Raw genomic sequence first — 18,087 nt, forward strand, 5'->3', positions numbered from 1 at the left:
TGTAACATGCTTTCCCACAATATTCTTATCGTGTGGAGAGATGGCACAGTCGTAACGCGATAGGTTGACAAGGGCCTCCATAGGGGTAGAGTGATCATGGTCCCAAAATTTTCTTCTGGTATCTCAATGGTGAAGACTTTGTCGCCAAACCTGGGATCTAGGTCCATGATGTTTCCATCTTCATCTTCCCATCCCTAGGCTTAGGGTTATGGTGTGTCATAGCTTTAGGGCTTAGGGTGCTTGCTCTAGTAGGTTTTTTCCATGCATGTTCCTAGAAGATTCCCAAATAGCTTTTGGTAGCTTAGAATTGTTTTTCCATGGGTGATATGTGTCATCATCATCAGAGCATGTTATCACAGCTACTAAAATTTTCTCTCTACACTTCGTTAAAGGGTCAGTATCGATGACTTGCTTCTTACAAGGCAACTCTAGTGTCCTTTCATTGATTTTTTCATCGAGAATCATTCTCAAAGTTTGACAAGCAACATAAGGATGTCCCATGTATTGATGGTAGCAATAGTACCTTTGGATCTTTCCTATCTTCTCTAGAATGAGGCTTGAAGGGTCTTGGTTGCTTAATGACCCCATCTACGAACATGGTGTTGAGGATGACATGTAACTCTTTGCTGCTACATGACAGTGGCAGGTGCGTTTCTCTTCTCCGTTCATTTCCTTTCTCTTTCCTGGATTGTAGTCAGGCTTGTCATCAATGGATTACGATTGATGAGTTTCCTTCTTTTCAGTCTCCCAAGACCTTCCGATAATTGGTTTGACCAACATAATGGTCTTTCCTACTGCTCAAGATCTTTAAGAATTGGCTTATGCCAATATTCTTGAGATATACCTTGTATGTTGGGACAATGTTACTGATGCAAATTTTCATAAGGGTTCCTCATCTTTTTCATTGTAGCAATCAAGGGCAAGGTCCCAGAAGCGTCAAACAAAACTTACAGAGTTTTCCTTATGTTTTTGGCATGTGTTGTTGAATTAGGTTGTATTAACCCTATCTTCATGCTGGAAATATTTTTTTACAGAACTTGTTTACCAAGTCTTCCCAGGCTCGAATAGAACATGGTGCAAGTATTGTGTACCAAGTAAGGGCACGATCAATAAGCCTCTTTGAAAACTCCCTAAGACGGAAGTTATGGCCGCTGGCATGGGGAACTAGAGCATTGATGAAGCAGCTTATGTGCTTTATTGGGCTACATTTCTTTCATCAAAGATAATGAAGTTAGGAGTTTTGTAGTTTTTAGCTCATCTTCTCTCTTGGTTTCAAGATTGAATTCTTCAGTTCTTTTACATATGCAGTGACCTCTTTTTAGGCTTCTCCCAAAGCATGAATGGCAGCAATGGTGTTTGGCATGGCATACTTTTCCAAGCTCTCTTGGCTTTCTTGCCGCTACTTTTGATGCTGAGATTCATTCAGCCTAGAAGCACCCTCGCCTGCTTCCTCCGAGTTCTCTTGGCTTTCTTGGTGGTTTTTTTTTTTTTTTTTTTTTTGGATCTTGAAGCCATTGAATTAGAGTTATGCCAGGTCTTTTTGCACTCCACAATGACAAGTGGAAGATTACGCTAGGTATTCTTTACATATATATGGTTGTTGAAGCCATTGAATTAGAGTTATGCCAAGTATTCTTTACATATATGTGGTTGTTAGATGTGTATTTGGAAGATTACGTATATGATGCAGATGCAGTATAATGATCACTTTTGCTGATACTTGAAGGCTCTTTATTTTCTACACTATATTTAATTATCGATTTTAATTATATTTGTTGATATGCTTTGAACTAGACCTAGTGTTTGTGTTGTGTTTTTTGTGTTCGTGTTCGTGTTCTTTTCGTGTCATACCCGATATCTTAATCAATCATGTTGTGTAACACCCTTTAAAATGAATGGGTAATATGACCGACCCTAACTTGACCCGTTAATATTATCAAGTAATATGACCCGACCCCTTACTTGTTAAAGAAAATATATTTTAAACCAATAAATAAACAAATAAACAACATAATACTATATTGGTATACACATACCACATTGTCTCATAAATATTACTTCAGAACATAGAAACACATTTGTCTTTAAGTATTACATGCTCCAAAATAAGTGTCTATGAAAAAACATTAGTATTCACACTTGTAAATAAATTAATATAATATTTTTAATGTGTTTGGTATTTTTAAATTACTTTGATATTTTAATTTTTTTTTATTGTTTTTATACTGTTTTAATCTCACTTTTAAGAGGATAAAACATTTATAAGTGTGATAATATAAGAGAGAGAAAAAAACCTTTGTTTCGTTGACTCTAAAATTGAAAGTCTTGTTGCAGTCCTATTGGAATAGGAATGTGATTGTGTAAATCCTAGTAGATATGAGAATATATCTTATATTCCTATCAGGAGTAGATTACTTATTAAATGTTGTAATCCTATAGGGTAATGAATTAATCTTCCCTACTACTATAAATAAAGGCAAAAAGGGGTGGAATAACACACACCCACAATTACACATCTCTCTCATTCTCTCTGTATGCCACACCCTCTCTCTCTTTCTGGCCTCCATAATTGTTCAGTAAATTATGCCTACAACACGTTATCAAAACGCTCTTGATGCTGCACAAAAGGGAGTTTGATCTTCAATCAAGGAAGTATTACATTTTATTTATTCTTTTTATGATTAATTTATTATTTTGAATTGATCTACATGTCATTAATTCAATTTAATTTTTATGTGTTGAACGTGATACAACACATTGGAGATGCAATTCTGGCTTTCCAAGGAGGATCTTCTACAAATTCAAAGGCTTTTATTGTTTTCTGCCAATCAGGTACACTTAAAATAAAGTAAGATATTTGAAACGACCTTGAAACATGAAAACATTCCCCATGATGCATGAACCCCCTATGTTTATATTTTCCTTTTGATATATATATATATATATATATATATATATTTTTTTTTTTTTATGTTGATATATTTGTCAATATGTATATTTGTTTCATGCATTACGCATATATGCTATGTAGAATTGTGAGTCAACGAATCAAAATAAATTAGAAGCAATTACGGTTTTTCAAACCCTAGAAATATCGAAAAAGGAAAAAACAAGGTTACGGGAATTTTTTTTGGCTAAGGCCACGGCCTGGGTTTTTGACTATTGCTGGATCCACATACTTGGGATCCACACTATTGGGCCTGTAATCTCAATTCATACCTTGACCCATCTCACCAGAAGCTAGCCTTGCTAAGCCTATTGGCCCAAAACTCAAAGCTAGTGTGCTGGGCTTCATCCATGCCGAGCCGCACCAAGCCAGCAGATTGTGCCAGCGTCACGGACTGGGTTTGTGAAAGTTGCTAGGCCCGTAACCTTTCAAGCAACATACCAGCATGTGCCGGGCTCTTTCCATCCCCTCGGCCCAATCTGCAACAAGCTTATAGCTTGCGCTACAGTGAACTGGGCTGCTTTGCAACCGTTTCCCCAAGGCCTAACAGGCCTGCAACCTTGTCCCATGTACTGCAGCCAACCTAAATATGTTAGGCTGCGTCCCTTTTTTGACTCGATGCCATATTTTGGCATCCCTTGCTTCTTAACCATACCCAAATATTTTTGGAACATTTTTGGTTAATGCTAATTAAGTTATAATTCACTTGTCCCTTGGCCTGCCGCCATCTAAAGTGAATATGACCCAAAGTCATTATTTTTGCTTTTACGATCGACCCCGAATGGTCCTCGATCTATTGAATTAATTAAAAGTGACAAGCAGTCCATTAATTTGATAATTAATCCAAAATTATTGGCCTGAAGCCCACTTTCGGACATTAATGATTCAATAATTTATTTTTATACTTTGAACCGTTGACATACTTTCGTAGTCTCAAAGCACTCACACTTGAGTCCCTGAAGCAACTCAAATCGACTACACTTAGTTGTATATTGCATTCTGTGTTTCTTGCTGGAACCTCTCTTTTATGAACTAAATGTTCATAAACTAAATTGAACCTGTAGTTTCAAATTTTGTGCCTTTGAAACCTGAAGTTTTCATAAAACAATACACCCATGAAAACCCGATTTTTTCATAAAAATCATGTCTTAGAATCTGAATGTTCTAACTTTGATGCTTATGGATAATTCATTCCCATATCACCAATCACAATCTTGTTCCCTTCAATTTAGTGGATTGTCGAACCATGACAAGTTCGATTTTCCTGATTTGGACGTTTTCTAATAGAAACCACTTTATGTGGGGTACAAGACATGGATCTCCACTTGACGATTAAGAAGTTGAGAAACCATTGAAGCCAACAATGGCATGGAAGAGCTGAATAAGCCTCCGCCATGATCTTCATTCGAAGGCTTATGCTCGAAGCATTACCAACGGAAGTACCTCATGAACAACGATTCCATGGCTTTTTGGCTCGCTCCTATGGACTGTCTAATCATGAAAGACATTGCCTGAAGCACACCATGATACATTTATGAATGAGTACAATTATGAAGTTTATAAATCCGATCGAATTTTGACTGGAGAATACTTTTCTCGTCCTTCCATGTTTCTAACTTACCCTTAAAGCAGTAGTGTAGAAAGCAGAAGTTTACCAAATTCTTAGATCTGATAACCACCATAAACGTATGATAGAATCAAGGCCTGCCAAGGTGTGGCATCATGCCTGAAGCGTGATTCTTGGTACCTAAGACCTAAAACTTCAAGAATAAGGGATAATATTCCTGAACCTCAACCCTGCAAAATCTACTTCTGTATCGATGGAATAGATCTTGGTTATGCACCTGTTCGTGCCCCTACCAATGTTGTTGTGGAGTACCATTCTAGTAGTCAATATGTGAGACTAATTTTGCTCCACCAAACATCATTGGAAGAGCAGAATTTTGACATGGATGGCCTTGTTGGTTGAATCCCCTCAGTAAACCATTTACTTTGTGAACATTTTCCCATGTTCTTAGATTCAAGCTTGGTGTATGTTTTATTTATGAATAATCTTATTGATATTGTCCTCGAATATGAGTTAATTGAATCATGTTTCTTAATACATGTGACCAATTCAATTAAACACGTGATTAGGTAGGAATGTGGGAAAGTTAGTTGTCTGGATGAATGCGTACTACGCATTCTAACTTTACACCTAAATCACATCTCTAACAACGACTTTAGGTCTATCCAACCTAATTAAGAGTATTGGCACGCTCCTCATTGTATGAATGGTACTGGATTACCATTTAAGGGACCTTAAATTCTCCCTAACATTGAGTTTTTAAGGATATTCGAGATGACAATGATCATAAATGAAACCACTGAAGAAAATAGAGTGAAATATGTTTGCACCACCTCCAAAAATAAGCTTGAAGCTTTGATTTGGGGCCAATAGGTTATCTTCCAACTAGGAATACACCATATGTGGCCGGCCTGGAGCTTGGCGATTGAGCAGTTTACTTGCTTTGGCATGACCTTTTGGGACACTTAGGTCGAACAATGATGCTACAACGTATCTCCTTATCTGAAGTAAGGATATTCTGCCTACAAGCACACTTTGCCAAGCATGCTCATTAAGGAAATTGATTTTCTATATCATTCCTGGCAAAGATACGACACGACTTTCTTTTCACAGTGGATTTAAGGCAATATATGTGGACTAATCCAACCAAAATATTGACCATATAAATACTTATGGTTTTGGTTGATGAATCGACATACTGGTCACATGTTTATCCACACACATTGCTACTAAACCTCATGGCCAATTAAGGGTTCACCACCCTACTTATCCCTTAAGGTCCGGGAGACTGGATAATGCCGTGGAGTTTATATCGACGGTTTTCGATAAAGTATTACATGTATTTTGGGTTTATAATTGAACATTGAATTCCCATGTTCACCCCAAATAGCCTGGCCTAGTGATCATAAAGCGCAATTTAAATGGTCGCCCAAATTTTGGTAAACGTACCAAGTTATCGATTTCTGCCAAGGGCTATACAATCTTTGTATGTAGTTATGTTGGTCTGCCTTGAGGCCCATTGCCACCCAACCTATATGACATTATAGTTGGCTACTGGGTACGAACATGACAATTTTCGTATTTACGTATTTGGGTAAGCATTCCATGTGCCAAGTTGCGCCGCTGCAACTTACCACCATAGGTCCTCAACGAAGGATGTGTATCTTTTGTCGATCATGATTCTTTTTCACACTAGCTCTTTTAGAGCCTTTGCATGTGATTTCTTTACCGCTCATTTGCGGGTTGTCACTTTAATGAGATAGTTTTCCTGCCATTAGGGGGAGATAAGAATGTCAACGTTCCTGTAGAACGACACGAATTTGCATGGACGTTGCCCATTATGTCTTATCTCGATCCCCCATATTGGATGAGTGTGATAAGCAAGTGCAATGAATTCTAGTTTTCAGAATGTTACCCCAGACGTATTCCTTTGATCTAGCTAACGTGACGAGATCATATACCAGCTGCAAACATGCCTACAAGGATAGACGTACTCAACGGACATTGAGTCAACATCCCTGGAGGGTGTGCCGCCACTGTTGGACAGTCCAGTACACCAGCGGATATCTGATCAATCTGTCTTGGCTTGGAACACAACAGATCATTTAGTTCGTAGGATTCACTTCCCTGGAAGAGGAAGACATAACACAACAATGAATCTAAACTCGATCGCTGTCTCCAATCATTTCCATCTCATGAGATTAATCCGAATTTCTCCTGAGACTTAAAGTTCTTGGTCCAGTATACTAGTTTGGATGAGCTAAATGGAATTTAAATGAGATTATCATCGATGATGTTTTCACTTATATGGTAGCTACCGATATAAATGAAAAGCGACGATATTGAACCGTGTTCCGTTGATTAAGTGGCAATGTAGAATTGATTGGACAACTGAAATTACAATCCAGGTTAAATTTCTTACCAAAGTGTGTATTGGACCTGTTGTTCCTACACTTCCCAAGGTAACCCTGTTATGTTACAAGTGGGAAATGAAGCGTTATGAAATGAATGAAATAGTGCGATATGATGCACGCCTTGTGATGCAAGGTTTCTCTCAAAACATCCTGTGATTGATAGTAGCATTATGAAATGTGGTTAGTGTTTTCTCCATGGGATATAGATATGGAGATTTACATGTAAGTTCTTGAAGAATTACATGGATTGGTTCAAATAGTTCCAAAACCACGGAACACCCTCTTAACTCATTTTGAGGCGTTCACTTACAATCCGACAGATGTGGTATACCCGTCTAAGTGATTATTTGATCAGTCATGGATATGCCCTTGCGTGTTAAACTATGAAGTCTTATTCTAAATTGCTAGAGTTACAGTTTATGTGGTTGACACGAATCACACTAAAACTCCGGAAGAGCTTGAGAAAACTACCTCGCACCTAAAGATGGAATTTGAGATGAAGCATCTTGGAAAACTCGTTTATGCCTTGACCTGAAGTTAAAGCCTTGTTCTGATGGTATTTTGGTCTACTAGTCGAACTACACCTCGAATGTGTTACTTTTGAGTATACCTTTGATCGTCCATATGTTACATGCAAGCGAGATTCTTGAAGAGGTTACGGAATCCGAAATTCCATATCTAAGGTCAACTTTGCACTTCGTTATACTTAGCTCATTGTATTTAGACAGGACATCTCATTCGTTGTTGATCTTGGTAAAGATGCAGCACCGCGCCTACACGCAACCACTGAATTGGTATTAAAGACGTACCCTGAAGGTACTACATGGGAAATGCCAACGCATCTCGAGCAGATCTAACCCCCTTAATCCTTGAAATGATACTTGCTCTGTTTGTTATGCTGACGCTGGTTACTTATCAAACCCACACAAGGAAAAATCCCCGAATGGTTGTCTTTACCGTTAGGGATTTCGCAATATCTTGGAGGTCCACTATATGACCTTAGTTGCGAAATCTTCAAATCGTTCCAAGACTCACCTCATTTCACTACGCCACAAGTGAGACATGGTTAGGAGTTCTTGTTGAGCATATTTGAAGTACTTGTTGTGTTTTCATCTATTGTTGAGTCCCGACGACGATCCATGAAGACTATGCCGCATGTATCCACCCGACCAAGACATGATACATCAACAAAGTCAACGCCAATATATATTATGTATACATCTACATTAGCAGAGCATCATGAGATTGAAGTCATGCAAGCCGATCCCAGACAACCTTGTCGACCTCTACACGACGTCACTGCCGAAGTCAACTTTCCAGAAGCTTATCAGAGGAATTGGTATGCCTAACTATCATATGCAATGCTTATAGTTCTCATTTGGAAGTTATGTCAAACTCAGGGGGAGTATCTAGAAGTATACTCACTTGATCTTAATGTACTCTTTTTCCTTACGATTAGAAGCATTTTTTCCACTGGGTTTTTGCTACCTAACTAGGTTTTAATGGCACCCATCCTGGGCTGATCATACCCTTGTGAGCTCTTCTACTTGCGTCCAAAAGACGTATAGTTTTGACTTAATGCAACTTCTCACTTTTCTCCATAGACTAAAGGTTTTTCCCCACCTTGGGTTTTACCATAGCGAGGTTTTGTGAGTTTTACCTTTTTATGCATTCTTCTGTTGATTTGAGACTAGCATTTGCTCATTGTGTCGATGACTTCATCAACTGTACTTACTTCAATGCTGAAGACCTGATGCACCATCTATTTGAGTATTTACACACTCAAGGGGGAGTGTTGCAGTCCTATTGGAATAAGAATATGATTGTGTAAATCCTAGTAGATATGGGAATATATCTTGTATTCCTATTAGAAGTAGATTACTTAATAAATGTTGTAATCCTAAGGGGTAAGGAATTAACCTTCCCTACTACTATAAATAAAGGCATAAAGGGGTGGAATAACACACACCCACAATTACACATCTCTCTCCTTCTCTCTCCATGCCGCACCTTCTCTCTCTTTTTGGCCTCCATAATTATTCAGTAAATTATGCCTACAACAAGTCTATCTTTTTGCCTATACTAATACTATACTAGTTGATTTAAATTTTGGACAACAAGTCTAGTAAAATTTATCCCAAAAAATGATATTAAGAAACTCTTATATTAAAAATAAATAAATAAATAAAACTTGAATTTTTTTTAACTTATGTAGAATGAATAATACAATAATACACATTTAACCCATGTGTCGTTTTTGTGTCATATTAACAAGTCATGTAAGAAGTTACCAGGTCTACTTTGAAGCTATACTCATTAGCATTAAGTTTTGTCTTAATTTTGTGATGTAGCTTCTCCTAATAAATCAGGGACTCTTGTATCGTTCAGACCATATTAATTAATGTCTAATCAGATTTGCTTGTTGCAATTCTTTTTATTAAGCAATTGGCTTGGTCATGTCAAAGTAATTCCACCATTAGCAACGTGTGTACAGTGTGATTCCGTTGCTTTTGGTTGAGTGATCCTCATTTTCATTAATTTTATTCATCGTTTTAATCATAATGCATCAAATACATAAATATTGCTGTCAAAATGGAAGGTTAGATAAGGACTTGTCTTATCTTGGCAAATACTGTCCAAAATGGGTCAATTTCCTACATTTGATTGAGAAATTTGGAAAAATAATCATAACGTGTAACCCATGTATAATTATAGCTACCCTTATAAGTATATAATAATTATAACCACAAATTAACATGAAAATAATAGTATACTTAAAATGAGGTTTTCTCATTAAAGCGAAAATGAGGATGCCTCCCTCTACATCTCCAAGCCCATCTCCTTTGCAAAAAAATAAAGATTAATTATGCAGCTTTTCTCTGGCATTGTCATTTTTCTCCTCTTCTTGGTTGTATATTGCTACCTCACGAACCCCATGAAAAAGAGCTGTGAGCTGCTTAAGGGGATCATCGGATTGCTATTGGAGTGTGTTTTACTACATTTGCAAAGATAGAGATTAATCTCAAATTGACACTCAATTCCTCATTTTAATTTTGCTTTTTGGTTCTTCTAGGAACAATCTAATATATTAGTACTTTTACATCAATTGTTTATTATAATTATCATAAACTTAAAAGTGTGGTTATAATTCTACAATGATGTTCAAATGTTGGTTATTTTTTTTAATTTTCGCATTTGGTTTGTGGTTCTCACATATAATCTAAAAAAATTATATGACCCTAATCGACAGAAAAATAATAACAAAGCCCAAAAAACATTAAGAAAATTAAGAACTAAGGATAAAATCGTCCATCCATTTCTTTATTATAATGAAAGATGATAAACTTCAAGCAATCCAGAGTCCATAGTACATGATTGCATAAAGACAACAATTAAGATATGAAAATGATCGTATTCTCTGAAACCTAGTTAGGTTTTAACAATTGATGAAATGAAATAAACTGCCTAAAATGCTCCCAAGCCTTCTCCTACACAATGCCCTCATAATCACTGGTGGGGGTGGCAACAGCGGGATCAACTACCGACTCGTTCTTGGCAGAAATGACTAGCTGGTAGTTGATGCCCGCCACCACCTGGCTGTCGCCCCGGACTATGCTCTCAAACGCCAACTTGTTCTGTCCTTGGGGCTTGCTTATTGTACTCCGACACCGCAGACTCTGCGATCTCTTTCACATGAGGGTCGGTGATGTTCTTTATGGGTTCCAACCGCCTCGTGGGTGCACATCAGCAGCCACCAGAGGAAGGAGGACGACGGCGAGGATGAGGAGGCAGTGAGGGCGCATTGTGACTGTTGAATTTTTTAATTTGCTGAAGTTTCTTATACTGACTCCACGAATGACAGGCGATGACAGCTGAGCTGCATTGGGGGATGGCAAGATAATATAGGCGTGGCGGTTGGACGATGGACATGCATAACGGACAGGAAACTAAAGGGTTTGGCGTATATGGAAGGTTAGATATTGACTTGCGTTATCCTCGATTTACCGTCCATATTGGGTCATTCGGGGATTTGATTCTTAATAAAAAAAGATTTACTATTATTATGGAAGAGATGAGAGTTAGAAATTATTACAAGAATTTAAGAGAGATGTTTCGAACCCGGAATAGGCATGAGTACAACCTGGCATTTTATCCACTAGGATATTTGGCCACATGCAGGGTCATTCAAGATTTCTTTTGCAATTACTTTCTTGATATATTTATGACATGATTTAATTACTAATTATTTTGATATTTGATTACTAATTTTAATATAAAATTTGTTCATATTTAGAATAGGAATGTGATTGTGTAAATACTAGTGTATCTAGGGATATCTTTGAATATTCCCTTTAGTAGTTAATATCCTATTAGAGTTGTAATCCTAAAAGGGTAAGGATTTATCCTATCCTACTACTATAAATAAAGGCACAATGAGGTGATATAACACACACCTCACAATTAAATATCTTTCTTCTCTCTTATTGTCGCCGACCTCCCTTTCTTTATTCCCTTAGAACAATTCAATCAAATAAGTCTACAACACGTTATCAACACACTCTTACCAGAAGCTAAGGAATTGAAGGATCATAGGAGAATGCTCTCTTCTACAAAATTCAAAGGCTTTTATTTGTTTTCTGCCAATCAGGTATACTTAAATAAAGTAAGATATTTGAAACATCCACGAAGGATGACAACATTCCCCATGATGCACGAACCTCCTATATTTATATTTTCCTTCCGATATATATATACACACACACACATATTTTATATGATTTATATATTTGTCAATATATATATATATATACACACACGTTTCATGCATTACACAATTATTTTGCTCTGTGAAATTTGTGAGTCAAAGCATATAAATAAATTAGAAACAATTTAGGGTTTTTCAAACCCTAAGGATGTCGAAAAAAATAATAATAATAAATCTGGGAATTATGCGGCACGACCGCCGCACACCTGTGGCACTACCGCCGACCACGACAGCTGGCTTGCAACCCAACCGCATGGAGCAAATCATGGAACGGCGTTGTTTGACGCCTTGGACCACATGGTAGCAGCCATTTGGGCTTTGCTGCTCACTCTAGACAACTCAGGCCATAGGCCTGATAAGGGTTACACGGGCCCGAAGCCCCTAACCCAATTCGAGACAGCCTGCAGCTTTCTTGGCCCTGTCCCGTGTGTCCCTAGCCCAACTCTAGCAGCCCATAGCTGCTGGGCTTTCTTGACCTATGACTAGGCCTGCCCACAGTAGCCTATTACTTGCTGGGCTTCGCCTCAACCTTCGCTCCACTTGTCCGCAGCTTTTGTTGCTGGGCTTGACATGCCCCAACCCAAAAACTTGAAACCCAGCTTCGGCTGGGCTTCCCCGCACCAACCCGCAAGCCAGCCTTGGGTTGGGCTTGCCCCATGCACATTCTTTAGGCTTAACCAATAGTTTTTGCTGCTGGGCTCCCTAAACCACACGACCTAGAGGCCTGTAGCCCTCACCGTGGCCTAATGGCCTGCAACCATACTGCAGGGCCTGTCCTCGCACAGATACCAGTCAATGCCAATTTTTTCGACCAAATTCCAATTTTTGGCATCCCTGGGCAGTGTTATTTTTTCGACCCAATGCCAATTTTTGGCATCCCCACATTATAAATCATGCCCAAATATTTTTTTGGGGTACTTTGGTTTACGCTAATTAATACTAATTTAATTATCACTTGGTTTGTCACTAACTGAAGCTAATATGACCCCATTTGTCATTATTTTGCTTTCACAATCGATCCCGTTTGGTTCCAATCTGTTGAATTAATTAAAAGTGACCTACGGTCCAAAATTGTTGACTTGAATATCACTTTTGGACATTAATGATTCGATAATTTATTTTGCTACTTTGAACCGTTGACATCCTTTCGTGGTCCCGAAGCTCTTACACTTAAGTTCCTGAAGCAACTTAAATCCACTACACTTCAATCAGCATATTGCAATATATTTTCTTGCTGGAACCTCTTCTTTATGAACAAATCTTTCATAAAACTAAATTGAACCTGTAGTTTCATATTTAGTGGCTTTGAAACCCAAAGTTTTCATTCAAAACTTACCACATGAAACCTGTAGCTTTCATGCTTAAATTAAATCAATACATGTCCATAGAACTCAAATGCTTTACGATGTATATCTATGGATCACCATATGACTAACCATGTTTTGTTGTACCCTTCATTTTAGGGACATATCAAACTTGAACAAGCTCGATTTTGCCACTCTGGAAGAAACTACCTAAAGTGGGTTCAAGATGTAAAGCTCTATCTTACTGCTAAAGGTATTAGAGCCACCATCGAGGCACCTATCGATGACAAATCGATCGATGAAGCTCAGAAAGCTACTACAATGATCTTCATTTGAAGACACATCCATGATGCACTGCAGATCAAATACCTCGCTGAGGAGGACCCATACATCCTCTGGCTTGCTCTGACCGATCGTTTCGATCACCAGGAAAACATTTACTTGCCTAAAGTAAGAGACAACTGATAGCATCTACGCTTACAAGACTTTAAGTCTGTGAATGAATACAACTCAAAAGTTTCTAGAATCCGATCACTACTTAAGTTCTGTAAAGTGGACTTAACAGAAGCAGATCTCTTGGAGAATACCTATTCGACCTTCCAAGCCACCAATATTGTCCTGTAGCAACAATATAGGGCACATAAGTTCACCAAATTTTTGGATTTGATCTCTTGTTTACTTATCCTAAAAAGTAGAACCAGCTTTTGATGAAAAATCATCAAGCTCGACCCATTAGCTCAAATGTCGCGCCTGAAGCGCATGCGACCAATTTTAGCAGCCACAAATGATGAAAAAATCATTGTGGCAGTAGTAATGGGTGGCAAACCCAACCACGGGCCCAAGGTCAATAGAGCCAAGGCCCACCCAAGGGAGAAAATTTGACCCAGAAGCACCAACCTTTTGCCCCTAAGACCCCAAACTTCAAGAACAAATGAACATCTACCGTTCAATTGGCTTCCATTGAAATGGACATTTGCTACCACTATGGATCAAAGGATCATTGTTCACTCGTATGCAGAGCTACCCTAAAGGTTATTGCCAAGTATCATTCCCGTTGTGAGTTTGATTTTGCCCATGTGAAACATCCTGAAGATTCTACTACATCCATGGAGATATTAGATTTTCAGGAGGCATTAGCTCCTATGGACAAATAAGTTTTATTCTTCTAAACATGCTTTTAGGGTGTTTTTACCCCTAGGGGCCAGACCTTCTCCCTCCACCAATTTTTAGGTTTATGGTTTAATCTTTGGACAATTTTTCTCAGTATTTGGAATAGTTTGTTTGGTTTTGGTTTGTTTTGAATTATGGATAATTCTTTTATAGATATTATTTCTCAAATTGATTAATTAAATGAATGGAATTATATTTATGCATGTGACCAATTTAATCAATTTATTTCTAGGTATGTCTAGTGGGGAAGTTAGTTGTCTGGCTAATAGTGCTACTACGCACACCATATTGTGTGAGAGACACTATTTTACTAACTTCGTACCTAAGAAAGCATCCTTGACAACCCTCTCAGGCTCATCTAACTTGATTGAAGGATACAGAAATGCCCGTATAATGTTGTCTAATGGTATTGTCTTAACCATTAAAGATGCACTCTATTCTCCATGTTCCGGAAGAACGTTGCTGAGTTTTAGAGATATTCAAGATAATCAATATCATATTGAAACCACTGAAGATAATGGATTTGAATTTCTTTGCATCATTTCTTACGACTATGGCCAAAAACGTATTCACGAGAAGTTTGAACGTCTCCTAAGTGGGTTGTATATCACATCACAACCATTTGCGACATAGAAGCCCACCAGGTGGCCGTCCATGTGCCTCAGTTCTAGAGCACTTTGCTGCTTTGGCATGACCGTATGGGACATCCCGAACGTGACATGATGCGCCGTATCCTCAAATCATCACATGGGCATCATTTACCTCCCTACGTTGGATTCTCGCCATGCAAAGCTTGTTCTTTGGGGAAGTTGAATACTCAACCCTCAACTACAAAGATTATTCACAACCTTCATAAGTTTCTTCAGAGGATTCAAGGGGATATTTATGGACTTATCTAACCAACATGCGGACCATTTAGATACTTTATGGTGTTGGTTGATGCATGGACACGTTGGTCACATGACTAGTTATTGTCTACACGCAATGCTGCATTTACGAAACTCCTATCATATATTATTAAGCTAAAGGCTCGCCACCTTGATTATCCGATCAAGTCGATTCGACTGGATAACGTTGGAAAGTTTACTTCATAGACTTTTGACGATTATTGCATGCCAGTTTGCGCTGAAGTCAAACATCCTATACCCTATGTTCACACCCAAAACGGACTGGCAAAAGCTTTCATAAAGCACCTTTAATTGATAGCTCAGACTTTGGTTATGCGAACCAAATTGCCGGTATCTACCTGGGGCTACGCAATATTTCACGCAACTATGTTGGTCCGCTTGAGGCCCACCGCTATCCAACCTTATTCACCGTTAAAGTTGAATACTGGATACGAGCTTGACGTCTTACATTTACGTGTGTTTAGGTGCGTAGTTTATATGCCAATAGTGCCGTCACTATGTACCAATATGGGTCATCCTAGAAAAATGGTAATCTATGTCAGTTATGATTCGCCATCTATTATTCACTATTTAAAGCCCTTGATAGGAGATCTCTTTACCATATGTTTTTGATGATTATCACTTTGATGAGACAGTCTTCCTGTCGTTAGGGGGAGACAAGCATGCTAACGTTCTTGGAGAATGCCGTGAATTGTTGTGGTATACTCCCACTATGTCTCATTTAGATCTTCGCATTGTGATGCGAACTAAATAAGCACACAAATTAAACCCTATTTGTGACAATTGTAGTAATGAAGTAAGTAGGGATCGTTCTAACCGGGGATTAACTAGGGGTGCTAATCTAATTTGAATTGACTCAAAAACACAAAAACTAAACTTAAAGACTCTTAACAAGACTACTATGACTCAAAACAGAAACTAGAACTTAATTTGGACGAATTTGAAAGTGTTTATGACTCCCAATGCTTAAAAACAAAAAATAAAAAAAATTTGAATGACTAAGACTCAACAAAATATGGGGGGATTGTGGTTGAATTTAAACTAAATGGGCAGATTGTGAAGAAAACAGATTGTAAGACAAATTGTGATAAACCAATGGATGATGGAATAGCTAAGGGGTTCTTCTCCACACATGAAATATATGCAACGTAAATCAACTTCCAGTTATCAATTCAATAAGTTATGAACCTCGACACTCCAAGTTAATTAGGTCCGCTTAAATTAACCTTCAGATTTCCCTAGAATCATTGAATTGGATGAATATGCATCGCAAACAAATTATTCCTAACAAGTTCTCTATATGAACAGCATGATAAAGATACAAGTTAGAATCATTACGATCTTTGGAAATCATAAGTATCGACAAGGCATTTGTAACTATGAAAAGCATGAAACTCTTGCCAGGAATCTACTTAACATGATCGTGACTAGTGACCTTCACTACTTGTGAATATAAATTCATAACGATTAGGTGAAACAAACTTATATCCTAGCACCAAATTCAAGCATGCAAATTAAGCGTGCACTCTCAATCAACATACAAGAATAAGTTCTAAATCAAACGGTTAAGCAAATTGTATTCACGACTTATGCAACGATAACTGGAAGTAATCAACTTATTTCACATATATAATCATGGTTTCGAATACACCCTTAGCCAAAACGAATTTAGCCAATCATACTCGAAGCAAAACAAAGATTACATGAATTAGACATTGAAATATAAGATAAAATACACCTAAAATTGTTCAACAACTCAAAATAAAGAGCCAAACAATCGCGTGAATCTGTCCCTTTTCCTTGCTTGCGGCAGATTGGATAGTGATGGTTTATGGGCTGTTTTGATGATGTAGAATGGATTTTGAGGGGTGTAGAGGCACGGCAAGGGGTGTAGGTTGAGTGTGGATGGGTGTTTGATGGTTGGAAGGTTTGTATGGTGGCTGGAATGGTGGAGGAAGGCACGGCAATGGAGAGAATGGCTGGAGTGGTGCTTGCGGCTGAATGGGAAATTATCTCCCTCCTCATGGAAGGGGAATGCACGGCTTTATATAGAAATGGGAGAGCATGTGGGTGAATTATAGAATGGGAAAGCATGTGAGTGACAGCTAGGGTGATTGGTGGCTGCAATGATGAAGTGGGAAAGCTGGAAATGCAAGGGGAATGCACGGCACAAAGGGAGAATGGGAGAATGTAGCTGAATGATGATGGTTTTAATGGGAGTGACAGCTAGGGAATATGGAAGTGTGCGGCTAAGGTTGGAATAATGTGATGGTGGCTGAAATAATGAAGGGAATGAATGGAAAAACAGCTAGGGAGTGAATGATTAAAGGGTGCATGAATGGAATGATTAAAGAGTGAATGAATGGGAGAGCATGTGGTTGAATGATGAAATGGGAAAGCTGTAATTGGAAAGAGTGGAAGGGGAATGCACGGCAATGGTGTTAGAATGGGTTAGGCCCTTTGTTTTATGTCCTAAAGTGCATACAAGGCCTTCAATTTCGTCCAACACTTTGGCTCCAAGCATAAGCTATCCATCCTTAGCCCAAAAGTGCTCCAAAAGGCCCCAAAAGGCTCCAAAATGCATCCTTTCGTCAAATACGTCTTATGATCCTAAAAACACACAAAAGAAGCTTGAAGAACTAAAATAACTAAGAATTAATAACATAAATGCACGAAAAAAAGCAAACTAAGTCGCATAAATATGCTCCTATCACATTGCCCAGTCTGAAACTGAGGTGTGACGAATTATAGATGTTTAGAGCATTGCTCAAAGTATGCCAGATGTTTTTACTGATCTAGCTAAGGTGACAAGATCACATATACCCGCTGCAAACATACCTGCAAGGATAAATGTACCTCGAGTATGCTATAATACTGCCTGGGAAGGCTGAATCGTCCCTGAAGATGGGGAGGCCGCACCTTCTATGTTGCTTGGTGCATAGGCGGCTAGTCAATCATCTGCTTTGACCTTGAAGTGTGACATACCTCTTGGTTCAAAGGATTCATAAGCCC

General features: G+C 38.3%; 1 pseudogene; it reads right to left on the reverse strand.

Moving 5' to 3' along the window:
- Positions 1 to 10,353: 10,353 nt before the first annotated feature.
- On the reverse strand, positions 10,354 to 10,821 carry LOC137714891 (cysteine proteinase inhibitor 1 pseudogene; annotated as a pseudogene).
- Positions 10,822 to 18,087: the final 7,266 nt, after the last annotated feature.

The sequence above is a fragment of the Pyrus communis genome, chromosome 3, assembly GCF_041283825.1.
Source record: "Pyrus communis isolate YQ-2024b chromosome 3, ASM4128382v1, whole genome shotgun sequence".
Classification (NCBI taxonomy): domain Eukaryota; kingdom Viridiplantae; phylum Streptophyta; class Magnoliopsida; order Rosales; family Rosaceae; genus Pyrus; species Pyrus communis.